This window comes from Pristiophorus japonicus, chromosome 4, assembly GCF_044704955.1.
Source record: "Pristiophorus japonicus isolate sPriJap1 chromosome 4, sPriJap1.hap1, whole genome shotgun sequence".
Classification (NCBI taxonomy): Eukaryota; Metazoa; Chordata; class Chondrichthyes; family Pristiophoridae; genus Pristiophorus; species Pristiophorus japonicus.
In genome coordinates, this window is record NC_091980.1 from 8,266,153 (window position 1) to 8,292,918 (window position 26,766).

The following is a 26,766-nucleotide window of genomic DNA, read 5'->3' on the forward strand; positions in this document are numbered from 1 at the left end:
GGCCTTCCTGATCACTTGTTGTACCTGTGTACTAACCTTTTGTGTTTCATTCACAAGTACCCCCAGGTCCTACATAGGAAGATATTGCAGCAGGTAACCAAAAGCTTGGTCAGAGAGGCAGGATTTAAGGAGAAGAGAGGAGGCGGAGAGGTTTAGGGAGGGAATTCCAGAGCCTGGGGTCCAGGCAGCTGAAGGCACAGACACCCATGGAGGAGCGTAGGAAATCGGGGTGTTCGAGTGTCCAGAATCGGAGGAGCGCAGAGATCTCGGAGGATTGTCGTGCTGGAGGTGATAGGGAGGGGCGCGGCCATGGAGGGATTTGAAAACAAAGATAAGAATTTTAAAATTGAAACAGGAAACAAAAAGAGAGTAAGACCAAACCAAATAGAAGTGAAAGTTGAAAGTCAAGGCAATTATTGCAGGATTTTCTCAGAAATAAACCTAATACTTTTTTTTCTTAAAGCCACAAAAAAATACCCCCATAACTTCTTCATGACATGGTAGTGAGTCACATACAGTAACTGGAATTTCCAAGAAATATCCTTCAAGCGTTAAGACAGGTTGCACAATCTTTTTATTGATTTATTCGTTGACGGGATGTGGCGTCGCTGGCACTGCCGGCATTTATTGCCCATCCCTAAACTCTGAGAAGGTGGTGTGAGCCGCCTTCTTGAACCGCTGCAGTCCATGTGGGGAAGATGCTGACTTTGTCGTAGCGGTTCGATAACTGAGTGTCTCGCTGGGCCATTTCAGAAGGCAGTTCAGACTCAGCCACATTGCTGTGGGTCTGGAGTCACATATAGTCCAGACCGGGTAAGGACAGCAGATTTCCTTCCCTAAAGGGCCATTATTGAGCCAGATGGGTTTTTAACGACAGTCCGGTAGTTTCATGGTCAACTATTGCTGATTACTAGCTTTTTTCTTTAAATTCCAGATTTATTTAATCAACTGAATTTAAATTCCCCAGCTGCCGTGGTGGGATTTGAGCTCGGGTCTCTGGATTATTAGTTCAGGCCTCTGGATTCGTGGTCCAGTGACATAACCGCTATGCTACCTTGTCTCCTAACTTGCTTTCCTGTGAGTGTAGAAGGTTGAGTGGTGATCTGATCGAGGTGTTTAAGACGGTTAAAGGTTTCGATCGGGTAGATCGAGAGAGAAACTGTATCCTCTGGCAGGGGGCAGTCCAGAACAAGAGGGCCAGAACCTTAAAATTAGATCCAGGCCGTTCAGGGTGATGTCAGGAAGCACTTCTTCACACAAAGGGGGGTGGGATTCTGGAACTCTCTGCCCCAAAAGGCTGTGGATGCTAGTGGCAAAATGGAGCATTCAGGATTGAGATCGATATATGGTTGTAGGAATATAAGAATAAGGAAGTCTTGCTACAATTGTACAGGGCCACACCTGGAGTACTGTGCACAGTTTTGGTCTCCGTACCTAAGGAAGGATATACTTGTCTTGGAGGTGGTGCAACGGAGGTTCACTAGATTGATTCCTGGGATGGGAGGGCTGTCTTATGAGGAGAGATTGTGTAAAATGGTCCTATACTCTCTGGAGTTTAGAAGAATGAGAGGTGATCTCATTGAAACATACAAGATTCTGAGGGGGATTGACAGGGTAGATGCAGGGAGGGTGTTTCCCCCGGGCTGGGGAGTCTAGAACCAGGGGTCACAGTCTCAGGATAAGGGGGCGGCCATTTAGGACTGAGATGAGGAGGAATTTCTTCCCTCAGAGGGTTTTGAATCTTTGGAATTCTCTGCCCCAGGGGGCTGACGACGCTGAGTCATTGATTATATTCAAGGCTGAGATCGATAGATTTTTGGAGTCATGGGGAATCGAGGGATATGGAGATCGGGCGGGAAAGTGGAGTTGAGGTCGAAGATCAGCCGTGATCTTATTGAATGGCGGAGCAGGCTCGAGGGGCCATAGGGCCTACTCCTGCTCCTATTTCTTATGTTCTTAAGGTTACGAAGAAAGATAGAGCATAAGCGGGTAAATGGAGTTGAGGTGCAGGTCAGCCATGATCTAATTGGATGGTGGGACCGGCCCAAAGAGCTGCGTGGCTTCCTCCTGTTCCTATGGAGGAGCAGAGAGTGAGGGTAGGAGTAGATCAGTGAGGTAGCGGAACGACCGGAGATATGTGACATGTCTAATCATTTGTAAGATCTGGAACAAAAGCAGGGAGGTCCTGCTGCAACTGTACAGGGTATTGGTGAGGGCGCACCTGGAGTACTGCGTGCAGTTTTGGTCACCTTACTTAAGGAAGGATATACTAGCTTTGGAGGGGGTACGGAGACGATTCACTAGGCTGATTCCGGAGATGAGGGGGTTACCTTATGATGATAGATTGAGTAGACTGGGTCTTTACTCGTTGGAGTTCAGAAGGATGATGGGTGATCTTATAGAAACATTTAATATAATGAAAAGGATAGACAAGATAGAGGCAGAGAGGTTGTTTCCACTGGTCGGGGAGACTAGAACTAGGGGGCACAGCCTCAAAATATGGGGGAGACAATTTAAAACCGAGTTGAGAAGGAATTTCTTCTCCCAGAGGGTTGTGAATCTGTGGAATTCTCTGCCCAAGGAAGCAGTTGAGGCTAGCTCATTGAATGTATTCAAATCACAGATAGATAGATTTTTAACCAATAAGGGAATTAAGGGTTACGGGGAGCGGGCGGGTAAGTGGAGCTGAGTCCACGGCCAGATCAGCCATGACCTTGTTGAATGGCGGAGCAGGCTCGAGGGGCTAGATGGCCTACTCCTGTTCCTAATTCTTATGTTCTTATGGAACGCGCTGCCTGAAAGGGCGGTGGAACCAGATTCAGTAGAAACTTTCAAAAGAGAATTGGATAAATACTTGACGGGGAAAAATTTGCTGGGCTATGGGGAAGGAGCAGTGGGGAGTGGGACTAATTGGGCAGCTCTTTCACAGAGCCAGCACAGGCACGATGGGTTAAATGGCCCTCTTCTACGCTGTATCATTCTATGGTTCTGTATTACTCAGACAACCGGGTTTTTGGGGGAATTCTGCAGGCTAATTGTGTGTTACAAAGGGTGACCCCATTGTGCATAATTTCCCTGAAAGATCTGGAGTTTCATCAAAGTGGAACGAGCAAGTAAAGTCACAGCTTATCTAAGATGCAGCAGCCATTATCAGTATTATGTTCAGAATAAATCCACAGGACTATATCGCAAGCTCAAACTATTGTGACCTTGGCCTCTTTATTTCAGACTCTAGAGTGAGGAAGCAGCACGGTGAATCACCTGTTATACCTGCTTGCCCCAGGGTGCACAGATGACCCTTAGGTCTCCCACAGGTGTGTCCCCTGGTGGCAGGTCTTACATTTGGGTAAGGTCTACATACATACATAACGATCAAGGTACAGGAGAGATTTACTAGAATGGCTCCAGGTGTAATGTACGTACCGGTGACTCTGCTCACAGGTTGGTGGAGCTGTTGAGTTGGGAGTGGCTTAGCCAGTCACATGATGTTTGCAAGACTCAATAAAACCCCAGCCAGTTGGGTTTGGGGGATCCACGATAGGGCAGGTGGTTGTGAGCCTGGTGGATGAACTGGTAATGTATAGTGTGATTGTTAAACCTTTGTTAATAAACCAACTAGTTCTTAATAGCGATGTGTTGCTATGAATTCTTCAGCAAAGAATCCATGAAGCAAATACATTACAGGAGGGCTGAGGGAGTACAGTTACATTCATAGGCTGGAGAAGCTGGGGTTGTTCTCCTTAGAGCAGAGAAGGTTAAGAGGAGATTTGACAGCGGTGTTTAAAAACTTGAAGGACTTAGATACAGTAAATAAAGATAAACTTTTTCCAATGACTGAAGGTCGATAACCAGACGACACAGATTTAAGACGATTGGCAAAAGAACCAGAGGCGACATGAGGAAAAGCTTTTTACGCAGCGAGAGTTTAGGATCTGGAATGCACTGTCTGATAGGGCAGCAACCTTCAAAAGGGACCAGGATAAATACTTGAGGGAGAAAAAATTGCAGGGATATGGGGAAAGAGCGGGAGAGTGGGACTGACTGATTGCTATTCGAAAGGGCAGGCGCAGACTCGATGGGCCGAATGGCCTCCTTCTGTGTTGCACTGTTCTATAAGCCCTGTGCTCGCTGACCTACATTGGCTCCTGGTTAAGCAACACCCCGATTTCAAAATTCTCATCCTTGTTTTCAAATCCCTCCATGGCCCTCGCCCCCTCCCTATCTCTGTAACCTCCTCCAGCCCCACAACCCCCCGAGATGTCTGCGCTCCTCTAATTCTGCCCTCCTGAGCATCCCTGATTATAATCGCTCCACCATCGGTGGCCGTGTCTTCAGCTGCCTGGGCCCCAAGCTCTGAAACTCCCTCCCTAAACCTCTCCGCCTCTCTACCTCTCTCTCCTCCTTCAAGAAGCTCCTTAAAACCTCCCTCTCTGACCAAGCACTGCGCCAATTTCTACTTATGTGGCTCGGTGTCAAATTTTCATCGCATAATACTCCCGTGAAGCACCTTGGGACGTTTCACTACGTTGAAGGCGCTATATAAACACAAGTTGTTGTTGATTCTATGATCACAACCCAGGAGGTTAAGTCTTGACCAACAGGCCTACACTCCTGGATGAGATTGCGATCCGACTTCTCCCCCACTGCCTCAGGATTGGGATGGGACAACCCCCCTGAGAAAGACTTCCATTTATATAGCGCCTTCACAGCTTCAGGACGTCCCACAGCACTCAACAGCAATGAAGTGCTATTGATAAGTTTAGGCAAAGTTGGCATGCAGGATACGTGGCTGTAGAGCGCTATATAAATGCAATTTATTTCTTGCAATGGGTTAAAACCCATCTTGTCCAAAGTGTCGGGGCGAGCCGCACGGAGCAGTGAGATACCAGATTGAATGGCCAGGTCTGTGCTGCGTGTTCAGCTCGCGGCGGTGGCACTTTGGGTTAGGCCAGCTGGCGTTCCATTGCCTTGGTCACCATGCAGCGATCCCCAGCTACATGCGTGGGCACTGGGTGAGAGCACGGCCACAGGAACGTAGGAGCCTCTCGGCGATAAAAGACTAAGGGGGCCGAAATAGCCCACCGCTTGGAACGAGGTGCACCCACCGGTCTCGGTGTGTTCCGGCTGCCCCAAGCACTGCATAGGCCCAACTGCCGAAATTCAGCACCGCGGGGATTTTATCCGAGCGGGGTGCAGGTGGCCTGATCATGGGGGTGGAAGTGGGGGGGGAGTGGGACAGCGTGGCTGAGGCTGACAGTCATCAAGCTGGTGACATTGCTGGAGAAATACCACCAACGATGTCTCCGCAAGATCCTGCAAATCCCCGGGGAGGACAGACGCACCAACGTCAGCGTCCTCGACCAGGCCAACATCCCCAGCATCGAAGCGCTGACCACACTCGATCAGCTCCGCTGGGCAGGGCCACATTGTCCGCATGCCCAACACAAGGCTCCCAAAGCAAGCGCTCGACTCGGAACTCCTACACGGCAAGCGAGCCCCCAGGTGGGCAGCGGAAACGTTACAAGGACACCCTCAAAGCCTCCCTGATAAAGTGCAACAGCCCCACCGACACCTGGGAGTCCCTGGCCAAAGACCGCCCTAAGTGGAGGAAGTGCATCCGAGAGGGCGCTGAGCACCTCGAGTCTCGTCGCCGAGAGCGTGCAGAAACCAAGCGCAGGCAGCGGAAGGAGCGTGCGGCAAACCAGTCCCACCCTCCCCTTCCCTCAACCACTGTCTGTCCCATCTGTGACAGAGACTGTGGCTCTCGTATTGGACTGTTCAGCCACCTAAAGACTCATTTTAAGAATGGAAGCAAATCTTCCTCGATTCCGAGGGACTGCCTATGATGATGATGGCGCATCACAATGTCCCTGCCCTTCAGTTAATGGGGAGGGCCCGCTGTGAGCTCTGCATCCACTTTAATAACAAACACTGGGCCACCCGCGGCCTTAATTGTCAGACCGGCCTAAGCAGTCGGCCGACAAAAGAAAATAATAACACGGTGGCCGCGCAGCGCGCCCTTCCCTTTAAGGGCTGCCGCGCTGCCATGTACCGGCAGAAAAAGCTGCCGGGGTCACCGACCGGCGGTGGGGCTGCTCCCGCGGGGCGATACCGGGAAAGGGGCAATCTCCCGAGCGGCAGTTTTTGCGATGTTGGTCCCCGCCAGTCGGTGAAAGGTCAGCGTGCATAGGCTGAGGTGAGGAAACGGGCACAATGGTCCCGGGGACCGCTCCAAAACTCATGGAGGGCAATTTCCAAAAATGGCGGACCCACCCGCGGAGAGTCAGCGGCCATTCCGCGCCGCCCCGTGGCAGCCACATTCAGGGGTCAGAGGCCTTACCGGGACGGGCAATTTCGGCCCCGGGAGCATCCATTACACACAGTAAGGGTTGAATTCCCAAGAATTTTGAAGGTTGAGGGGTCCAATGATTGAATTTTTCACAATATTAAGGGGAACAGATTGGGTAAATATTTCTGCTGGTTGGGTATTCTAGGACTAGGGGTCATTGTCTAAAAATTAGAGCTTGGCCTTTCAGCTTTGAAATTAGGAAACACTTCTACACACAAAGGATAGTAGAAGTTTGGAACTCTCTTAAGAACATCAGAACATAAGAAATAGGAGCAGGAGTAGGCCATTCGGCCCCTCGAGCCTGCTCCGCCATTCAATAAGATCATGGCTGATCTGATCATGGACTCAGCTCCACTTCCCCGCCCACTCCCCCTAACCCTTTACTCCTTCATCGCTCAAATATCTGTCTACCTCCGCCTTAAATATATTCAATAACCCAGCCCCCACAGCTCTCTGGGCCAGAGAATTCCACAGGTTTACAACCCTCTGAGAAGTGAAATGCCTCCTCATCTCAGTTTTAAATGGGCGGCCCCTTAGTCTGAGACCGTCCCCAATAGCAGTTGGTGCTAGACCAATTGTTAATTTTAAATCTGAGATTGATAGATTTCTGTTAAACAAAGGCATTAAGGGATATCAGCCAAAGGCGGGTATATGGAGTTGAAATCACAGATCAGCCCTGATCTCATTGAATGATGAACAGGCTCAAGGGGCTGAATGGCCTCTCCCTTTTCCTAAGTCCCAATGTTCCAAGAGCCAGCTAGTTTGCCTTCTCATCATCATCATAGGCAGTCCCTCAGAATCAAGGAAGATGTAGTCCTTACTACTAGGGGGATCAAGGGGTATGGCGAGAAAGCAGGAATAGGGTACTGAATTTGCATATTCAGCCATGAACTCATTGAATGGCGGTGCAGGCTCGAAGGGCCGAATGGCCTACTCCTGCACCTATTTTCTATGTTTCTATGTTAAGACTTGCTTCCACTCTTAAAATGAGTCCTTAGGTGGCTGAACAGTCCAATACGAGAGCCACAATCCCTGTCACAGGTGGGACAGACAGTGGTTGAGGGAAGGGGAGGGTGGGACTGGTTTGCCGCACGCTCCTTCCGCTGCCTGTGCTTGGTTACTGCATGCTCTCGGCGACGAGACTCGAGGTGCTCAGCGCCCTCCCAGATGCTCTTCCTCCACTCAGGGCGGTCTTTGGCCAGGGACTCCCAGGTGTCGGTGGGGATGTTGCACTTTATCAGGGAGGCCTTGAGGGTGTCCCTGTAACGTTTCCTCTGCCCACCTTTGGCTTGTTACCAGCCTGGTAGTTACATGATACAGCGGTAATGGAGTTGCTGAATGATCGCGGCTATCGATCTCCGTCAATGGGTCTACAACAGACCCAGACATGAAGCAAGGAAAGCCCCCAATGGTGGTAACCTTCGGGAACCACAGGTATAAAGTCACCTGTTCCTCCCCAGCTCGCTACCCTCACCACACGTCACAGCTCACATTACTCACACACTGTATCCCACAGTGTTGTTTCCTGAAAGAAAGCATATCTAATTTGCATGTGAATGAATCAACACTAACTGCTTCCACCCTCTCCCGAGAGAGCCTATTCCACAGACTGAACTCTCGCTCACTGAAATATTATTTCCTTTGATTATTTCTGAATTAACACCCCTTCTAACACAGGCCGTGTCCTCTGGTTCTGCTGTTCACTTTTTTATTCGTTCCGGGATGTGGGCATCGCTGACAAGCCCGGCATTTATTGCCCATCCCTAATTGCCCCTTGAGAAGGTGGTGGTGAGCCGCCTTCTTGAACCGCTGCAGTCCGTGTGGTGAAGGTGCTCCCACAGTGCTGTTAGGGAGGGAGTTCCAGGATTGTGACCCAGCGACGGTGAAGGAACGGCCGATATATTTCCAAGTTGGGGTGGTGTGTGACTGGGAGGGGAACGTGGAGGTGGTGGTGTTCCCATGCGCCTGCTGCCCTTGTCCTTCTAGGCGGTAGAGGTCGCGGGTTTGGGAGGTGCTGCCGAAGAATAGACGAGGTCTGATCAAGGTGAAACAGCTTGTCACGGTCCACATTATCCAGTCCCTTTAGAATCCTAAAAACAGAATCACCTTACCACTCAAACTACTCTACTTCAATGAGAACATGTCCAACTTACATCATCAAACGTGACTCTGCTCAAAGACTCACTGACATAAGAAATAGGAGCAGGAGTTGTCCATTCGGCCCCTCGAACCTGCTCCGCCATTCAATAAGATCATGGCTGATCTTTGACCTCAACTCCACTTTCCTGCCCGATCCCCATATCTCTTGATTCCCCTAGAGCCCAAAAATTTATTGTCAAACTTTTAAACAATGGTCTCATAAGAACATAAGAATTAGGAGCAGGAGTAGGCCATTCAGCCCCTCGAGCCTGCTCCGCCATTCAATGAGATCATGGCTGATCTTCGACCTCAGCTCTACTTTCCTGCACTATTTCCTGCACTATCCCCATATCCCTTGATTCCCTTAGTATCCAAAAATCTAGCGATCCCTGTCTTGAATATACCCAATGACTGAGCCTCCACAGCCCTCTGGGGCAGAGAATTCCAAAGATTCACCACCCTCTGAGTGAAGAAATTCCTCCTCACCTCAGTCCTAAATGGCCGACCCCTTATCCTGAGACTGTGACCCCTGGTTCTATTCTCCTCAGCCCGGGGGAAACATCCTCCCTGCATCTACCCTGTCAAGCCCTGTGAGACATGGTTGAGGTCACGGTTTCAGGAGGACACTTGGCATGGATGAGAAACTGGAGGGGTTGCCTATTGATCGAATAGGAGACTTTCCCCTGTGCAATGAACGCTGGGATTGCTCCAGCTTTTTATTATTCGTTTACAGGATGTGGGCGTCGCTGGCTAGGCCGGCATTTATTGCCCATCCCCAACTGAGTGTCTCGCTGGGCCATTTCAGAGGGCAGCTAAGAGCCAACCACATTGCTGTGGGTCTGGAGTCACATATAGGCCCAGACCGGGTAAGGACGGCAGATTTCCTTCCCTAAAGGGCATTAGTGAACCAGATGGATTTTTACGACAATTTAATAGTTTCACGGTCACCATTACTGACACTAGCTATTTATTTAATTAACTGAATTTAAATTCCCCAGCTACCATGGTGGTATTTGCACTCGTGCCTTACTAACCCAGTAACATAACCACTATGTCACTGTTCCCTTAGCATGATTGACAAATCATAGAAAGAAAGACTTGCATTTATATAGCGCCTTTCACAACCATCACATGTCTCAAAGCGCTTTACAGCCAATGAAGTACTGTTGAAGTGTAGTCACTGGTGTATTGTGGGAAATGCAGCATCCAATTTGCGCACAGCAAGCTCCCACAAACAGCACTGTGATAATGACCAGATAATCTATTTTTGAGGGATAAATATTGGCCAGAGCACCGGGGATAACTCCACTGCTCTTCTTCGAAATAGAGTCCGTGGGATCTTTTACATCCACCTGAGAGAGCACACAAGGCCTCGGTTTAACGTCTCATCCGAAAGACGGCACCTCCGACAGTGCAGCGCTCCCTCAGCGCTGCACTGGGATTTTTGTGCTCTCTCAGTCTCTGGAGTGGGACATGAACCCACAACCTTCTGACTCAGAGGCGAGAGAGAGGGTGCTGCCCACTGAGCCACAGCTGACACTAGGAGAGTAGTCATGCATATATGGTGGCTTTTAAAGCTTAAATATGTCTGACTTGGGCTGAATGAGGCATAAGCTGAACACGTTTAACTGGGCTGAGCGGTGAACAGCATACTGGTGACCATGAAACCCGCTATATAAATCCAAGTCTTTCTTTTAGAACTGAATGTCGAAGTCTATCATATTATGGTCACCGTTTGCAAGCTGCTCAGTTACTGTCAGATTATTAATTAGTTTGTGACAACAAAAACAACAACGTGTATTTATATAGCGCCTTTAATGTAGTAAAATGCCCCAAGGCGCTATTATGAGACAAAACAAATAAATTTGACTCCAAGCCATGTAAGAAGAAATTAGGGCAGTGTTGGGCAAAGAAGTAGGTTTTAAGGAGCATCTTAAAGGAGGAGAGCGAGGTAGAGAGGTGGAGAGGTTTAGGGAGGGAGTTCCAGAGCTTGGGGACCAAGCAACAGAAGGCACGGCCACCGATGGTTGAGCGTTATAAGATTATAATCAGGGATGCTCAGGAGGGCAGAATTAGAGGAGCACAGACATCTCGGGCGGTTGTGGGGCTGGAGGACATTACAGAGATAGGGAGGGGCGAGGGCCATGGAGGGATTTGTAAAAAAGGATGAGAATTTCAAAATCGAGGCGTTGCTTAACTGGGAGCACCGGGGGTGATGGGTGAGTGGAACTTGGTGCGAGTTAGGACACGGGGCAGTGAGCACAGGGGGTGATGGGTGAGCGGGACTCGGTGCGAGTTAGGACACGGGACAGCGAGCACAGGGGGCGATGGGTGAGCAGGACTTGGTGCGAGTTAGGACACAGGGCAGTGAGCACAGGGGGCGATGGGTGAGCGGGACTTGGTTCAAGTTAGGACACGGGGCAGTGAGCACAGTGGGTGATGGGTGAGCGGGACTTGGTGTGAGTTAGGACACGGGGGCAGTGAGCACAGGGGGCGATGGGTGAGTGGGACTGGGTGTGAGTTAGGACACGGGGGCAGTGAGCACAGGGGGCGATGGGTGAGCGGACTTGGTGCGAGTTAGGACACGGGTCAGTGAGCACAGGGGGTGATGGGTGAGCGGGAGTTGGTGCGAGTTAGGACACGAGGCAGTGAGCACAGGGGGTGATGGGTGAGGGGGACTGGGTGTGAGTTAGGACACGGGAGCAGTGAGCACAGGGGGCGATGGGTGAGCGGACTTGGTGCGAGTTAGGACACGGGGCAGCGAACACATGGGGTGATGGGTGAGTGGGACTGGGTCTGAGTTAGGACACGGGGCAGTGAGTTCAGGAGGCGATGGGTGAGCGGGACTTGGTGTGAGTTAGGACACCGGGCAGTGAGCACAGGGGGTGATGGGTGAGCGGGACTCGGTGCGAGTTAGGACACAGGGCAGCGAGCACAGGGGGTGATGGGTGAGCGGGACTTGGTGTGAGTTAGGACACCGGGCAGCGAGCACAGGGTTGATGGTTGAGCGGAACTTGGTGCGAGTTAGGACACGGGGCAGCGAGTACAGGGGGTGATGGTTGAGCGGGACTCGGTGCGAGTTAGGACACAGGGCAGCGAGCACAGGGGGTGATGGGTGAGCGGGACTTGGTGTGAGTTAGGACACCGGGCAGCGAGCACAGGGTTGATGGTTGAGCGGGACTTGGTGCGAGTTAGGACACCGGGCAGCGAGTACAGGGGGTGATGGTTGAGCGGGACTTGGTGCGAGTTAGGACACAAAGGTTCAGAGATGATTTGATCGAGGTGTTCAAAAACATGAGTGGTCTGGACAGAGTAGAGAGAGAGAAACTGTTCCCATTGGTGGAAGGGTCGAGAACCAGAGGACACAGATTTAAGGCGATTGGCAGAAGAACCAAAGGCGACATGAGGAAAACGCTTTTTACGCAGCGAGTGGTTGGGATCTGGAATGCGCTGCCTGAGAGGGTGGTGGAGGCAGTCTCAATCGTGGCTTTCAAAAGGGGAATTGGATAAGTACCTGAGGGAAAATAATGTGCAGGGCTACGGGGAAAGGGCGGGGGGGAGTGGGACTGGCTGAGGTGCTCTTGCAGAGAGCCGGCACGGGCTCGACGGGCCGAATGGCCTCCTTCTGTGCTGTAACCATTCTCTGGCCCTGGGGACACTTGCCTGCTCTTCTCCGGTACAGTGACCGTGGGATCTTTTATATCCAACTAGGAGGGCGGACAAGGGCCTTGGTTTAACGTCTCATCTGACAGGCGACATGTCCGACAGTGCAGCGCTCCCTCAGCACTGCACTGGGAGTGTCAGCCTGGGTGATGGGCACGGGTCTCTGGAGTAGGGGGCCCGAAGCAGAGAAACGTATATATAAGAATATATAAGAAATAGGAGCAGGAGCAGGCCATACGGCCCCTCGAGCCTGCTCCGCCATTTATTAAGATCATGGCTGATCTTCGACCTCAACATCCACTTTCCTGCACTATCCCCATATCCCTTGATTCCCTTAATATTCAAAAATCTATCGATCTCTGTCTTGAATATACTCAAAGACTGAGCCTCCACAGCCCTCTGGGGCAGAGAATTCCAAAGATTCACCACCCTCTGAGTGAAGAAATTTCTCCTCATCTCAGTCCCAAATGGGCGACCACTGAGACTGTGACCCCTGGTTCTAGACTCCCCAGCCAGAGGAAACATCCTCCCTGCATCTACCCTGTCAAGCCCTGTAAGAATTTTGAATGTTTCCATGAGATCACCTCTCATTCTTCTAAACTCTAGAGAATATAGAAACATAGAAAATAGGTGCAGGAGCAGGCCATTCAGCCCTTCTAGCCTGCACCGCCATTCAATGAGTTCATGGCTGAACATGAAACTTCAGTACCCCCTTCCTGCTTTCTCGCCATAACCCTTGATCCCCCGAGTAGTAAGGACCACATCTAACTCCCTTTTGAATATATTTAGTGAATTGGCCTCAACTACTTTCTGTGGTAGAGAATTCCACAGGTTCACCACTCTCTGGGTGAAGAAGTTTCTCCTCATCTCGGTCCTAAATGGCTTACCCCTTATCCTCAGACTGTGACCCCTGGTTCTGGACTTCCCCAACATTGGAAACATTCTTTCTGCATCTAACCTGTCTAAACCCGTCAGAATTTATAGGCCTAGTCTGCTCAATCTCTCCTCATAGGATAATCCCCCCATCCCAGGAATTAGTCTGGTGAACCTTCGTTGCATTCCTTCAATGACAAGTATATCCTTCCTTAGGTAAGGAGACCAAAACTGTACACAATAATATAATATAATATACTCACCATAATATAATTGGCCCTTTATAATTGAGGAGATGGACATAAAGGGGATGTGGGGGTCGACTTATGAGGAAAGGTTGAGTAGATTAGGCCTCTACTCATTGGAATTCAGGTGACCTTATTGAAACGTATAAGATTATGAGGGGGCTTGACAAGGTGGATGCAGAGAGGATGTTTTCACTGATGGGGGAGACAAGAACTAGAGGGCATGATCTTAGAATAAGGGGCCGTCCATTGAAAACTGAGATGAGGAGGAATTTCTTCTTGTTATGTATGCAACACTATGTAACCAGCATTCTACCACCACCAGAGGGGGTATCTGTTGTAGTCCCAAGGGATCTCAGCATCCCTTGGGAGCACTGTATATAAGCCGGCCTCCTATGCTGTACCAACACTCTGGAGTAGAATAAAGAGACTAAGGTCACACTTAGTCACATCTGCAGTACTCAATCACATGGCTTTATTCAAGACCTAACACTTCTCTCAGAGGGTTGTAAATCTGTGGAGTTCGGTGCCTCACAGAGCTGTGGAAGCCGGGACATTGAATAAATTTAAGACAGTGATAGACAGTTTCTTAACCAATAAGGGAATAAGGGGTTATGGGGAGCGGGCGGGGAAGTGGAGCTGAGTCCATGATCAGATCAGCCATGATCGTATTGAATGGTGGAGCAGGCTCGATGGGCCGTATGGCCGACTCCTGCTCCTATTTCTTATGTTCTTAACAGATGAGGTCGTAAAGAGGGAGAGATATACGTGGAGCGAGAGAGAGAAAGGAGAAAGACGATCGCAGCTGCTAACTTGAGCCGTACGGCCTCATGTGACACTCACGGCGGCACTAATAGTAAACAGCGAGCTCCCTCATGGCCAGTTGGTGATTTACCCTGAGCGAGGAGCGTTGATGAGGAGAGAATCTTGGAGCAAATATATTCAACGGGCCACATGTGTCTCTTCTGACACAATGGTTCGATTTTCTCCCTGGCTCCGTCAGCCTGTCACTGGGGACGGGCTGGGAATTACAGGGATTTGTTCCTGTTAAACACGGGTCAGCGAAATGGCAACATTTTTGACTGTCAAACAAACAGGTCACATGCCCTGTATTTAGAAGGACGCAATTAAAGGGGCAGGGTCACGCGACACGTGGCTCGCAGTTAGCCGAGAAGTGAGTGATCTCGGGAGTGCTATTTTTACAGTCGTTCTTTTTATAAACATATAGAAGCAGGAGGAGGCTACACAGCCCCTCGAGCCCGCAACACCCTTGAATTAGATCCTGGCTGATCTGCACCTTAGCTCCAGCTACTCGCCTTTGCTCCTTAACTCTTAATACCCTTACCCGACAAAAATCTATCCTCTCACTTTTGGAATTTTCAACTGGCCCACAGTCTCAACAGCCCTTTGGGGAGAGAGAGAGCTCCCGGTTTCCTCTACCCTCTGTGTGAAGAAGTGTTTTCCCCTCATAACCCCTCAACGGCCTGGCTCTAATTTGAAGGTGATGGCCCCTTGTTCTGGACTCCCCCCTCCAGAGGAAACAGTTTCTCTCTATATCCTCCTGATCAAATCCTTTAATCGTCTTAAACACCTCAAGTAGATCATCCCTTAATCTTCTATACGAGAGGGAATACAAGTCTAGGTTGTGCAACTTGTCCTCATAATTCACGTGCCACCTCATGGCACCATAACGGTGATCAAGGGTGAGATTTATTTTTCTCCTCTGCCTAACTCAGGGAACTGAGGCTAATTGCAATGAATTACAGAATCCTACAGCACAGAGGAAGCCATTAGGTCCATTGTGCCTCTGCCTCCTCTTTGAAAAAGATGACCAATTTAATATCACACCCCAGCTTTTTCCCTATAACCCATAACCATCTACAAGGCACCAGTCAGGAGTGTGATGGAACACTCTCCACTTGCCTGGATGAGTGCAGCTCCAACAACACTTGAGAAGCTCGACACCATCCAGGACAAAGCAGCCCGCTTGATCGGCACCCCATCCACCACCTTCAACATTCCCTCCCTCCACCACCGGCGCCCCCTGGCTGCAGTGTGCACCATCTACAAGATGCACTGCAGCAACTCGCCAAGGCTTCTTCGGCAGCACCTCCCAAACCCGCGACCTCTACCACCTAGAAGGACAAGGGCAGCAGGCGCATGGGAACACCACCACCTCCACGTTCCCCTCCAAGTCACACACCATCCAGACGGGGAAATATATCGGCCGTTCCTTCATCGTCGCTGGGTCACAATCCTGGAACTCCCTCCCAAACAGCACTGTGGGAGCACCTTCACCACACGGACTGCAGCGGTTCAAGAAAGCAGCTCACCACCACCTTCTCAAGGGACGGGCAATAAATGCTGGTCTTGCCGGCAACGCCCACATCCTGTGAATGAATTTTTTAAAAACTAAAAATGAGTCCTCTTCTAGGAAGACAAAGGGCATGTTGTCCTTTATTGCAAGGGGGTTGGAGTATATGAGTAAGGACGTCTTGCTACAATTGTACATGGTGTAATCAAACCTGGAGTACTATGCACAGTTTATCTAAGGAAGGATATACTTGCCTCGGAGGTGGTGCACCAAAGGTTCACTAGACTGAGCCCTGGGATGAGAGGGCTGTCTTACGATGAGAGATTGTGTAGGATGGGCCCATACTCTCTGGAGTTTAGAAGAATGAGAGGTGATCTGATTGAAACATACAGGATTTTGAGGGGGATTGACAGGATAGATGCTGAGAGGATGTTTCCCCCGGGCTGGGGAGTCTAGAACCAGGGGTCACACAGTCTCAGGATAAGGGGTCGGCCATTTAGGACTGAGGTGAGGAGGAATTTCTTCACTCAGAGGGTGGTGAATCTTTGGAATTCTCTGCCCCAGAGGGCTGTGGAGGCTCAGTCTTTGAGTATATTCAAGGCTGAGATCGATAGATTTTTGGACTCTCGGGGAATCGAGGGATATGGGGATCGGGCGGGAAAGTGGAGTTGAGGTGAATGATCAGCCATGATCTCATTGAATGGTGGAGCAGGCTCGAGGGGCCGAATGGCCTGTTCCTGCTCCTATTTCTTATGTTCTTACATGTCCAATTGCCTTTTGAAAGTTCCTGTGGAATCGGATTGCCCAACCCTTTCAGGCACTGCGTTCCCGATCATAGTAACCCTCTGTGTGAAGATATTTCACATCCCACAAGCAGCTGAAATTAGCTAGCTCTACACACGCCAGTAATAAATCCTGACAGCTTGCGTGACCCTATCACTCAGTTGCACCAGTGAGCATATTGGTCACCTGTGGTTAATGGCCCTGGGCTAGTAACCCACAGTCCAGGAGTTCAAATCCCATCACGGCAAATTGTGAAAGTAACAAAAAACAATCGTGTGGGCTGGCACCAGAAATAAAATGTCCTTGAATATCTGCCATTGTCCTCGAAAATCCAACTGGCAACATTCACAAATGTCCTTCAGAAAGAAAGAACTTGCATTTAAATAGCGCCTTTCACTGGAATGTATTTAACCCCTTGTAACCTGCATGACATCTGACCACCAGAGGGCCTCCCTGTTGGAGTCCCAAGGGATCCCAGCATCCCTTGGGAGCACAGTATATAAGCAGGCCACCCACGAGGTGCCGACACTCTGGAGTCTCATTAAAAGAGCTAAGGTCACACTTGCTCATTGTACACAGGAGTCAGTCTGACCATTTATTATGAGTGTAACAGTCCCAAAGTGTTTCACAGCCAATTAAGTACTTTTCGAAGTGTAGTCACTGTTGCAATGTAGGAAACGCGGCAGCCAATGTTCGCACAGCAAGCTCCCACACACAGCAATGCGATAATGACCGGATAATCTGTTTGTTTTTTAATGATGTTCTGTTCCGCCACCTGAGAACTCACTTTTGGAGTGGAAGCAAGTCTTCCTCGATTTCGAGGGACTGCCGATGATGATGATTGAGGGATAAACAATGTCTCCAGCACACCAGGGGAGAAATCTCCTTGCTCTTCTGTATGACTCAGTTCCACATTTGTGCAAGCAGAACTGAAGCTTATTAACAAAAGTACCTACAGTTAGATGGACACTTGTTAAGGTGTAACACAATTTAATGAAACAAAGACTTGCATTCATACATCAGCCCAAGATGGCCCGAGCACTTTACAGTCAATGAAGTCCTTTGTGAAGTGTAGTCACTGTTGTATTGTGGGTAAGGCAGCCAATTTGCTCACAGCAAGCTCCCACACACATCAATGTGATTATAACCCGATAATCTGTTATGTTGATTGAGGGATAAATATTGGCCCCAGGACACTGGAGAGAACTCCCCCTGTTCTTCTTTAAAATAGTGGCTGTGGGATCTTTTACATCCACCTGAGAGAACAGACGGGGTCTCGGTTTAACATCCCATCCAAATTGAAGGCACCTCCGACAGTGCAGTGCTCCCTCAGTACCGCACCTCCGACAGTGCGGCGCTCCCTCATTACTGCTCCTCCGACATTGCGGCACTCCCTCAGTACTGCCCCTCCGACAGTGCGGCGCTCCCTCATTACTGCCCCTCCGACATTGCGGCACTCCCTCAGTACTGCCCCTCCGACAGTGCGGCGCTCCCTCAGCACTGCACCTCCGACAGTACAGCACTCCCTCAGCACCGCACCTCCGACAGTGCGGCACTCCCTCAGTACTGCCCCTCCGACAGTGCGGCACTCCCTCAGTACTGCCCCTCTGACAGTGCAGCGCTCCCTCAGCACTGCACCTCCAACAGTGCAGCACTCCCTCAGTACTGCCCCTCCGACAGTGCGGCACTCCCTCAGTACTGCCCCTCTGACAGTGCAGCGCTCCCTCAGCACTGCACCTCCAACAGTGCAGCACTCCCTCAGCACTGCCCCTCCGACTGTGCAGCACTCCCTCAGTACTTCCCCTCCGACAGTGCAGCACTCCCTCAGTACTGCCCCTCCGACAGTGCGGCGCTCCCTCAGTACTGCCCCTCCGACAGTGCAGCACTCCCTCAGTACTGCCCCTCCGACAGTGCAGCGCTCCCTCAGCACTGCACTGAGTGTGTCAGCCTAGATCTTTGTGCTCAAGTCTCTCTGGAGTGGGACTTGAACCCGCGATCTTCTGACTCAGAGGCGAGAGAGAGTACTGCCCACTGAACCACAGCTGATACCGTGACTCCATTTTGAAATTCTGGCAATGGTCAATCTCACACCCCAAGATGCCTTTCATGTAGGAACACGTCCAGCTCCCTTTTGAGTGGTTGTGAATGCTCACTCAGTTTACATCATCATAGGCGGTCCCTCGAATGAGGATGACTTGCTTCCACAAGAGTTCACAGATGTTTCGATGAAGGACTGGATGTTCCAGTCCTGAACTCCAGTTGAGGGGGTGGAAGATGCCTGTGCGTGGATTTTTTTAACGTGGGGTGACCGTTGCACACCAGCCACCACACGGACTTGACAGAGCGAGGTCTTGGTCCAGTGGCAAGGGTTAACCAGGACGACTGGAGACCTGCTCTGCTGCACGGGCCTAGTGCGCGCACATATCGCAGTGTGGGCTGGGCCCGTGCTGCCCCTGGGCCCTCGCCTCTCCTGGGCCCTGTATCCTTATTAACCGCACTTCCGTCACGATCCATCACTGCTCCTCCGTCACAAAACATTCGACACACCTCCGCCATGATCTCTCACCGCTCTTCCACCACAAAACATTGCAAGGCTGAGTCCTACCTCCTTTTGAAAGGCCCAGGAGCCTCTCAATTGTTCAAGATCAGTTTACCCATCATCCTCTCAGGCCAACTTGGAATGGGCAAGAAATGCAGCCACTTTCTGAGAATAGATTTATCATTCTCATTCTTGTGTTCAAATCCCCCCATGGCCTCGCCCCTCTCTATCTCTGTAATCTCCTCCAGCCCCACAACTCCCCGAAATATCTGCGCTCCTCTAATTCTGCCCTCCTGAGCATCCCCGATTATAATCGCTCCACCATCGGTGGCCGTGCCTTCAGCTGCCTAGGCCCCAAGCTCTGGAACTCCCTCCCTAAACCTCTCCGCCTCTCTCCCTCTCTTTCCTCCTTCGAGACGTTCCTTAAAACCTACCTCTGTGACTGTCATGTATTCACCTGTCGTTGTAACCCATGTATAAGCCGACCTAAGTTGTACACCTTGAGAACACTGACCACAGGGGGCGAACTTGTGGGAGACACTCCTAACCTGGACTTTCCGGTATAAAAGGGGAAGCTCCACCCACCGTTGGTCTCTTGAGGTCTCTTGGTGATCTTGTCTCAAGTATGGGCCTCATGTGCATTTATACTGTACAGTAAGGACATATTAGTGACCATGCTTTTGGTCACCTGCGCTAATTTCTTCTTCTATGGCTCGGTGTCAAATTTATCTGTTTTGTCTTATATCAGTGTAGTGAAGCATCTTGGGACATTTTGCTACATTAAAGGCGCTATATAAATACAAGTTGTTGTTGTTGTTGTTAAAACCTTTGACCAATCTATTGGTCACATGTTCTAATATCCCCTTATGTGCCTCGGTGGCACATTTTTTTTCATATTCGCTCCTGTGAAGCACCTTGGGACGTTTTCCTCAGTTAACTGTGCTATCTGTAAGTTGTAAAGTAAATAGTATTGTATTCACCCACCAGAACACGAGGTGGGACCAGATAACACTTTTAAAAGCTAAGACCAAAGTTTAAGCCTTTCTGCCCCTTGACATTCAACGGCATTACCATCGCCAAATCCCCCACCATCAACACCCTGGGGGTCACCATTGACCAGAAACTTAATTGGACCAGCCACATAACTACTGTGGTAACAAGAGCGGGTCAGAGGCTGGGTATTCTGCGGCGGGTGTCTCACCTCCTGACTCCCCAAAGCCTTTCCACCATCTACAAGGCACAAGTCAGGAGTGTGATGGAACACTCTCCACTGGCCTGGATGAGTTGCAGCTCCAACAACACTCAAAGAAGCTCGACACCATCCAGGACAAAGCAGCCCCGCTTGGTCAGCACCCCATCCACCACCTTCAACATTCACTCCCTCCACCACCGGCGCACCGTGTCTGCAGTGTGCACCATCTACAAGATGCACTGCAGCAACTCGCCAAGGCTTCTTCGGCAGCACCTCCCAAACCCACGGCCTCTACCACCTAGAAGGACAAGGGCAGCAGGCGCATGGGAACACCACCACCTCCACGTTCCCCTCCCAGTCACACACCATCCCGACTTGGAAATATATCGGCCGTTCCTTCATCGTCGCTGGGTCACAATCCTGGAACTCCCTCCCTAACAGCACTGTGGGAGCACCTTCACCACACGGACTGCAGCGGTTCAAGAAGGCGGCTCACCACCACCTTCTCAAGGGGCAATTAGGGACGGGCATTAAATGCCGGCCTTGCTAGCGACGCCCACATCCCCTGAATGCATTTTTTGAAAACTTGCTGCTTTAAGTACATAAGAACATAAGAATTAGGAGCAGGAGGAGGCCATTCGGCCCCTCGCGCCTGCTCTGCCATTCAATGAGATCATGTCTGATCTTCGACCTCAACTCCACTTTCCTGCACTATTCCCATATCCCTTGATTCTCTTAATATCGAAATGTCTTGAATATACTCAAAGACTGAGCTTCCACAGCCCTCTGGGGTAGAGAATTCCAAAGATTCACCACCCTCCGAGTGAAGAAATTTCTCCTCATCTCAGTCCTAAATGGCCGACCCCTTATCCTGAGACTGTGACCTCTGGTTCTCGACTCCCCAGCCCGGGGGGAAACATCCTCTCAGCATCTACCCTGTCAAGCCCTGTAAGAATGTTGTAAGTTTCAGGGCTGCCGCTGCAAGGTACAGTGCGAGCTGGTGCAGGAGGCCGACAGCAGCGAAGAGTGATGTCATCAAGGTCCAGGTCGGTGATTGGAGCGTGGGCAGGTACAGCAGGAGCGGCGAGGTCGGGGCGAAGGAGCAGGGAGAGATTGCAGAGCAATGTGATCGGGGCCCAGGAGAGGCGAGGGCCCAGGGGCAGCACGGGCCCAGCCCACACTGTGCGATATGTGTGCGCACTGGGTCCGTGCAGCAGAGCTGGTCTCCAGTCGTCCTGGTTAACCCTTGCCACTGGACCAAGACCTCGCTCTGTCAAGCCCCGTGTGGTGGCTGGTGTGCAACGGTCACCCCACGGTAAAAAAATCCACACACAGGCATCTTCCACCCTTCAACATGTAGTTCGGGATCTGGAATATTAGGTCCTTCATTGAACAGTTTGTGAACTCATCCCTTTTTGGTGTGGAAGCAAGTCATCCTCGATACGAGGGACCGCCTATAATGATGAGTCTACGCAATAGCTGGAGGAGGAGAGGAAGCCAGGCCATCAGTGGGGAAGGAAAGGTCCAGGTGCGGGGGAGGGGGGGGAGGAGATGGAGGCCCGATAGCCAGGTCCAGCCACCCAGTCGCCGCAGGAGGTCCAGTCGCTGGAGAAATACCAGCAACGATGTCTCCGCAAGATCCTACAAATCCCCTGGGAGGACAGATACACCAACGTTAGCATCCTCGACCAGGCCAACATCCCCAGCATCGCAGCACTGACCACACTCGATCAGCTCCGCTGGGCAGGGCAGCATTGTCCGCATGCCCCAGACACGAGACTCCCAAAGCAAGCGCTCTACTCCGAACTCGTCCATTGCAAGCGAGCCAAAGGCGGGCAGAGGAAACGTTACAGGGACACCCTCAAAGCCTCCCTGATAAAGTGCGACATCCCCACCGACACCTGGGAGTCCCTGGCCAAAGACCGCCCAAAGTGGAGGAAGTGCATCCGGGAGGGCGCTGAGCACCTCGACTCTCGTCGCCGAGAGCATGCAGAAACCAAGCGCAGGCAGCGGAAGGAGCGTGCGGCAAACCAGACTCCCCACCCACCCTTTCCCTCAACCACTGTCTGTCCCACCTGTGACAGGGACTGCGGTTCCCGTATTGGACTGTTCAGCCACCTAAGAACTCCTGCTAAGAGTGGAAGCAAGTCTTCCTCGATTCCGAGGGACTGCCTATCATGATGATGACTCAATCTCTCCACATAGGACAATCCCCCCATCCCAGGAATCAGTCTGGCGAACCTTCGCTGCACTCCCTCAATGGCAAGTATATCCTTCCTTCGGTAAGGAAACCAGAACTGTCAACACTTAAGAGGATGCGTGTAAGTTGGCGGGCACTATGACCCAGGAGAGGGGAATCCTTTCTGACTGGACTGGGTTGCAGGAGCCAGCTCTAAGCTCAGCACCGCTCTGTGCAATTCGCTGCTATTTAAACCCCTCCAGTGAGCTCATTCCGCTTTGCGGACAGTTAAAGATCGTTTGACAGACACATGCATTTGCTACCCGATATCTGATAGCGGGCTGGCACACACGAAAAAAGGCGTTGCAGTCCTTTACAGTTAAATTGCAGAAGAGCAGGGGGTAACTTTACAGTCTGGTCTCAGCTGTTGAGCAAACGGTAAGCGAAAGTATTCAAAGCATGAGAGTGAATAAGTAATCGTTATATTTTTTTTTAACTTTTCCACAAAGTCAGAGATTTTTGTTGTTGTTGGGGGGGGGAGCAGCGCAGATTTAAAAAGTAGAATTGTGTAATCGAAAAAAAACTGTCTGCGAAGTTAACAGAAAGTTTTGTATTTTGACCCAAACTAGAATGGGACTCAAACTGCTTAAAAATAAGTTCGAAAAAAGTTTTGAGAAAAGTTGAGTTGACCACGAGAGCCGTGCTCATTTGGGTTAAACATGTCAATAAATTTTAAGAGAGTGATTAAAACTCAGTTTCAGAATTCACGAGTTCCCTCCCAGATTATTGAGGTGGCACAGTGGAATTTAAATGGCTTTATTTTTAAAAGATAGTCGTATTCTGTGCTTTGCTGCACAGCCAGCAGCTGGGGTAATTCTCCAGAGAAATGGCGAGAGTGAATCTGATCCCGTTATTGTGTGTGTCCTCGAGACCTGTGTGTAGGTATTAAGAGTGGCGAGGTTGGAGATTTGACAGCTAACAGGTTAGTGGGATTATTGGCGTCAGGCTTGATGGCACTTAGTTCAATGTGAAGAACACCGGAGTCCAACTCTGAGCAGCTTCCGACAGCTGTGTTCAGCAGAATCCAGCGCCACCTCCTGACATGGTGACTCTTGCTGCAATGCTTCTGAGCAAGCCTTGCATTGATGTAGCGCCTTTCAGAGAAGAGTTCACGGGGTTGATTCTGGAGATGGAAGGGTAGTCTTGTGAAGAAAGGTTGATGGGTTATGGGGAGCAGGCGGGGAAGTGGAGTTGAGGCCAAAATCAGATCAGCCATCATCATCATCATCATCATCATCATAGGCAGTCCCTCGGAATCGAGGAAGACTTGCTTCCACTCCCAAAGTGAGTCCTTTGGTGGCTGAACAGAGAGCCACAGACCCTGTCACAGGTGGGACAGACATTCATCGAGGGAAGGGGGGCTGGTGGGGCTGGTTTGCCGCGCGCTCCTTCCGCTGCCTGCGTTTGGCCTTTTCACGCTCTTTGCGTCGAGACTCGAAGAGCTCAGCGCCCTCCCGGATGCACTTTCTCCACCTCGGGCGGTCTGCGGCAGGGTCTCCCAGGTGTCAGTGTTGATGTCGCACTTTACCAGAGAAGCTTTCAGGCTCGAGGCGGAGCAAGCTCGAGGGGCCAAACGGCCGACTCCTGTTCCTATTTCTTATGTTCCCATGAGCAGATTGGGCCTGTACGCATTGGTGTTGAGAAGAATGAGAGTTGATCTTAGTACATAAGATAAGTACACAAGAAATAGGAGCAGGAGTCGACCATACGGCCCCTTGAGCCTGCTCCGCCATTTAATACGATCATGGCTGATCCGATCATAGACTCGGGTCCACTTCCCTGCCCGCTCCCCATAACCCCTTAATCCCTTTTCAGTTAAGAAACTGTCTATTTCTGTCTTGAATTTATTCAATGAAATGTATAAGATTCTGAGGGAGCTGGACAGGGTGGATGCAGAGAGGATGTTTCCCCTCGTGGGGGAATCTAGAACTAGGGGGCATAGTTTCAGAATAAGGGGCCGCCCATTTAAAACTGAGATGAGGAGTAATTTCTTCTCTCAGAGGGTTGTAAATCTGTGGAATTCTCTGCCTCAGAGAGCTGTGGAGGCTGGGTCATTGAATATATTTAAGGCAGAGATAGACAGTTTATGAGCGATAAGGGAATCAAGGGTTATGGGGAGCGGGCAGGGAAGTGGAGTTGAGTCCATGATCAGATCAGTCATGATCTTATTGAATGGCAAAGCAGGCTCAAGGGGCCAAATGGCCGACTCCTGTAACTATTCGTTATGTTCTTATCTTGTGTTCACAGCCTCCGGATGTCCCTCATGATCATTTTAAATCAGAGATTGATAGCTTTCTGTTAACCAAAGGTATTAAGGAATTATGGGGTCAAAGGCGGGTATAGGGAGTTAGGTCACAGACCAGCCATGGTCTCACTGATTGGTGGAACAGGCTCGGGGCCGAATGGGCGCCTCCTGTTCCTATGTTCCAAAGCGCTTTACAGCCAATGAAGTACTTTTTGGAGTATAGTCAGCTATTGTAAGTGCAACAGCCAATTTGTGCACAGCAAGCTCCCACAAACAGCACTGTAGTAATGAGCCGAAAATCTGTTTTAGTGATGTTGGTTGAGGGCTATATATTTGCCAGGACACCGGGGTGAACTCCACCTGCTCTTCATCTTCGAAATAGTGCCTTGGGATCTTTTACGTCCACCTGAGAGGGCAGAGAGGGGCCTCGGTTTAACGTCTCATCCGAAAGACGGCACCTCCGGCAGTGCAGCACTCCCTCAGTATTGCAGTGGGATTGTCAGCCTGGATTTTGTGCTGAAGTCTCTGGAGTGGGGCTTGAACCCTTCTGACTCGGAGGCAAAAGCGTTACCCACTGAACCATGGCTGACGCCTTCCAACAGCTAGCTGTGCACAACCCTTCTCAAGTGACACTGAAGTCCAGCATTTATTGCCATCCCCCTAATTGCCCCTTGAGAAGGTGGTGGTGAGCCGCCTTCTTGAACCGCTGCAGTCCGTGTGGTGAAGGTGCTCCCACAGTGCTGTTAGGGAGGGAGTTCCAGGATTGTGACCCAGCGACGGTGAAGGAACGTCCGATACATTTCCAAGTCGGGATGGTGTGTGGTTTGGAGGGGAACGTGGAGGTGGTGGTGTTCCCATGCGCCTGCTGCCCTTGTCCTGCTAGACGGTAGAGGTCACGGGTTTGGGAGGTGCTGCCGAAGAAGCCTTGGCGAGTTGCTGCAGTGCATCTTGTAGATGGTGCACACTGCAGCCACGGTGCGCCGGTGGTGGAGGGAGTGAATGTTGAAGGTGGTGGATGGGGGGCCAATCAAGCGGGCTGCTTTGTCCTGGATGGTGTCGAGCTTCTCGAGTGTTGTTGGAGCTGCACTCATCCAGGCAAGTGGAGAGTGTTCCATCACACTCCTGACTTGTGTCTTGTAGATGGTGGAAAGGCTAAAGTTGCAGCACAACTGCTGAACGAGGTCTCACTACAACTGGGGAGCTGTCTCGCACCATTTGGGTGCAGTCATAACCCTAGAGGTCATGAGGTCACAGTGCCAAGTTGCGACATTAATTTTAGTAATGGGGTGATGTGTGGACTGGCATCAGAGAGAAACACGACCTTGAAGCTGTTAGATTGTCGTTAAAACACAACTGGGTCCTTGGTGGCCTTCAGCGGAGGAATCCTGCCGTCCTTACCCGGTCTGGGCCTACAGGTGACTCCATTCCCCACACTATCTGGGTGTCTGCCAATGCCCTCGGACCAGCTACTGATGGGAGTGTCATTAGGAATAGGAGCAGGAGTAGGCCATTCGGCCCCTCGAGCCTGCTCTGCCATTCAATGAGATCATGGCTGATCTTCTACCTCCACTCTACTTTCCTACCTGATCCCCATATCCCTTGATTCTCTAAATATCCCAAAATCCATCGATCTCTTGAATATACTCAACGACTGAGCCTCCACAGCCCTCTGGGGCAGAGAATTCCAAAGATTCACCACCCTCTGAGTGAAGAAGTTTCTCCTCAACTCAGTCCTAAATGGCCAACCACTTATCCTGAGACTGTGACCGCTGGTTCTAGACTCCCCAGCCCGGGGGAAACATCCTCCCTGCATCTACCTTGTCGAGGGTATTAAAAGAGATGGCGGAAGTTATAGCAGATGCATTCGTTATAATCTACCAAAATTCTCTGGACTCTGGGGAGGTACCATCGGATTGGAAAGCAGCTAATGTAACGCCTCTGTTTAAAAAAGGGGGCAGACAAAAGGCAGGTAACTATAGGCCGGTTAGTTTAACATCTGTAGTGAGGAAAATGCTTGAAACTATCATTAAGGAAGAAATAGTGGGACATCTAGATAGGAATAGTGCAATCAAGCAGACGCAGCATGGATTCAGGAAGGGGAAATCATGTTTAACTAATTTACTGGAATTCTTTGAGGATATAACGAGCATGGTGGATAGAGGTGTACCGATGGATGTGGTGTATT

General features: G+C 50.5%; 1 protein-coding gene across 2 annotated transcripts in view; it reads left to right on the forward strand.

The window, feature by feature from the left end:
* LOC139262824 (synaptopodin) overlaps positions 1 to 26,766 on the forward strand; it is a 69,009-nt gene that overhangs the window by 16,555 nt on the left and 25,688 nt on the right. The window contains exon 1 of one of the 2 annotated variants that reach the window (XR_011592978.1): positions 22,525 to 22,714. The exons of the other annotated variant lie outside the window; for it this stretch is intronic. The gene's annotated coding sequence lies outside the window, so the exon portion shown is untranslated. Of the gene's footprint in view, positions 1 to 22,524; positions 22,715 to 26,766 lie in introns of those variants that run through there. 2 annotated transcript variants of the gene reach the window in all.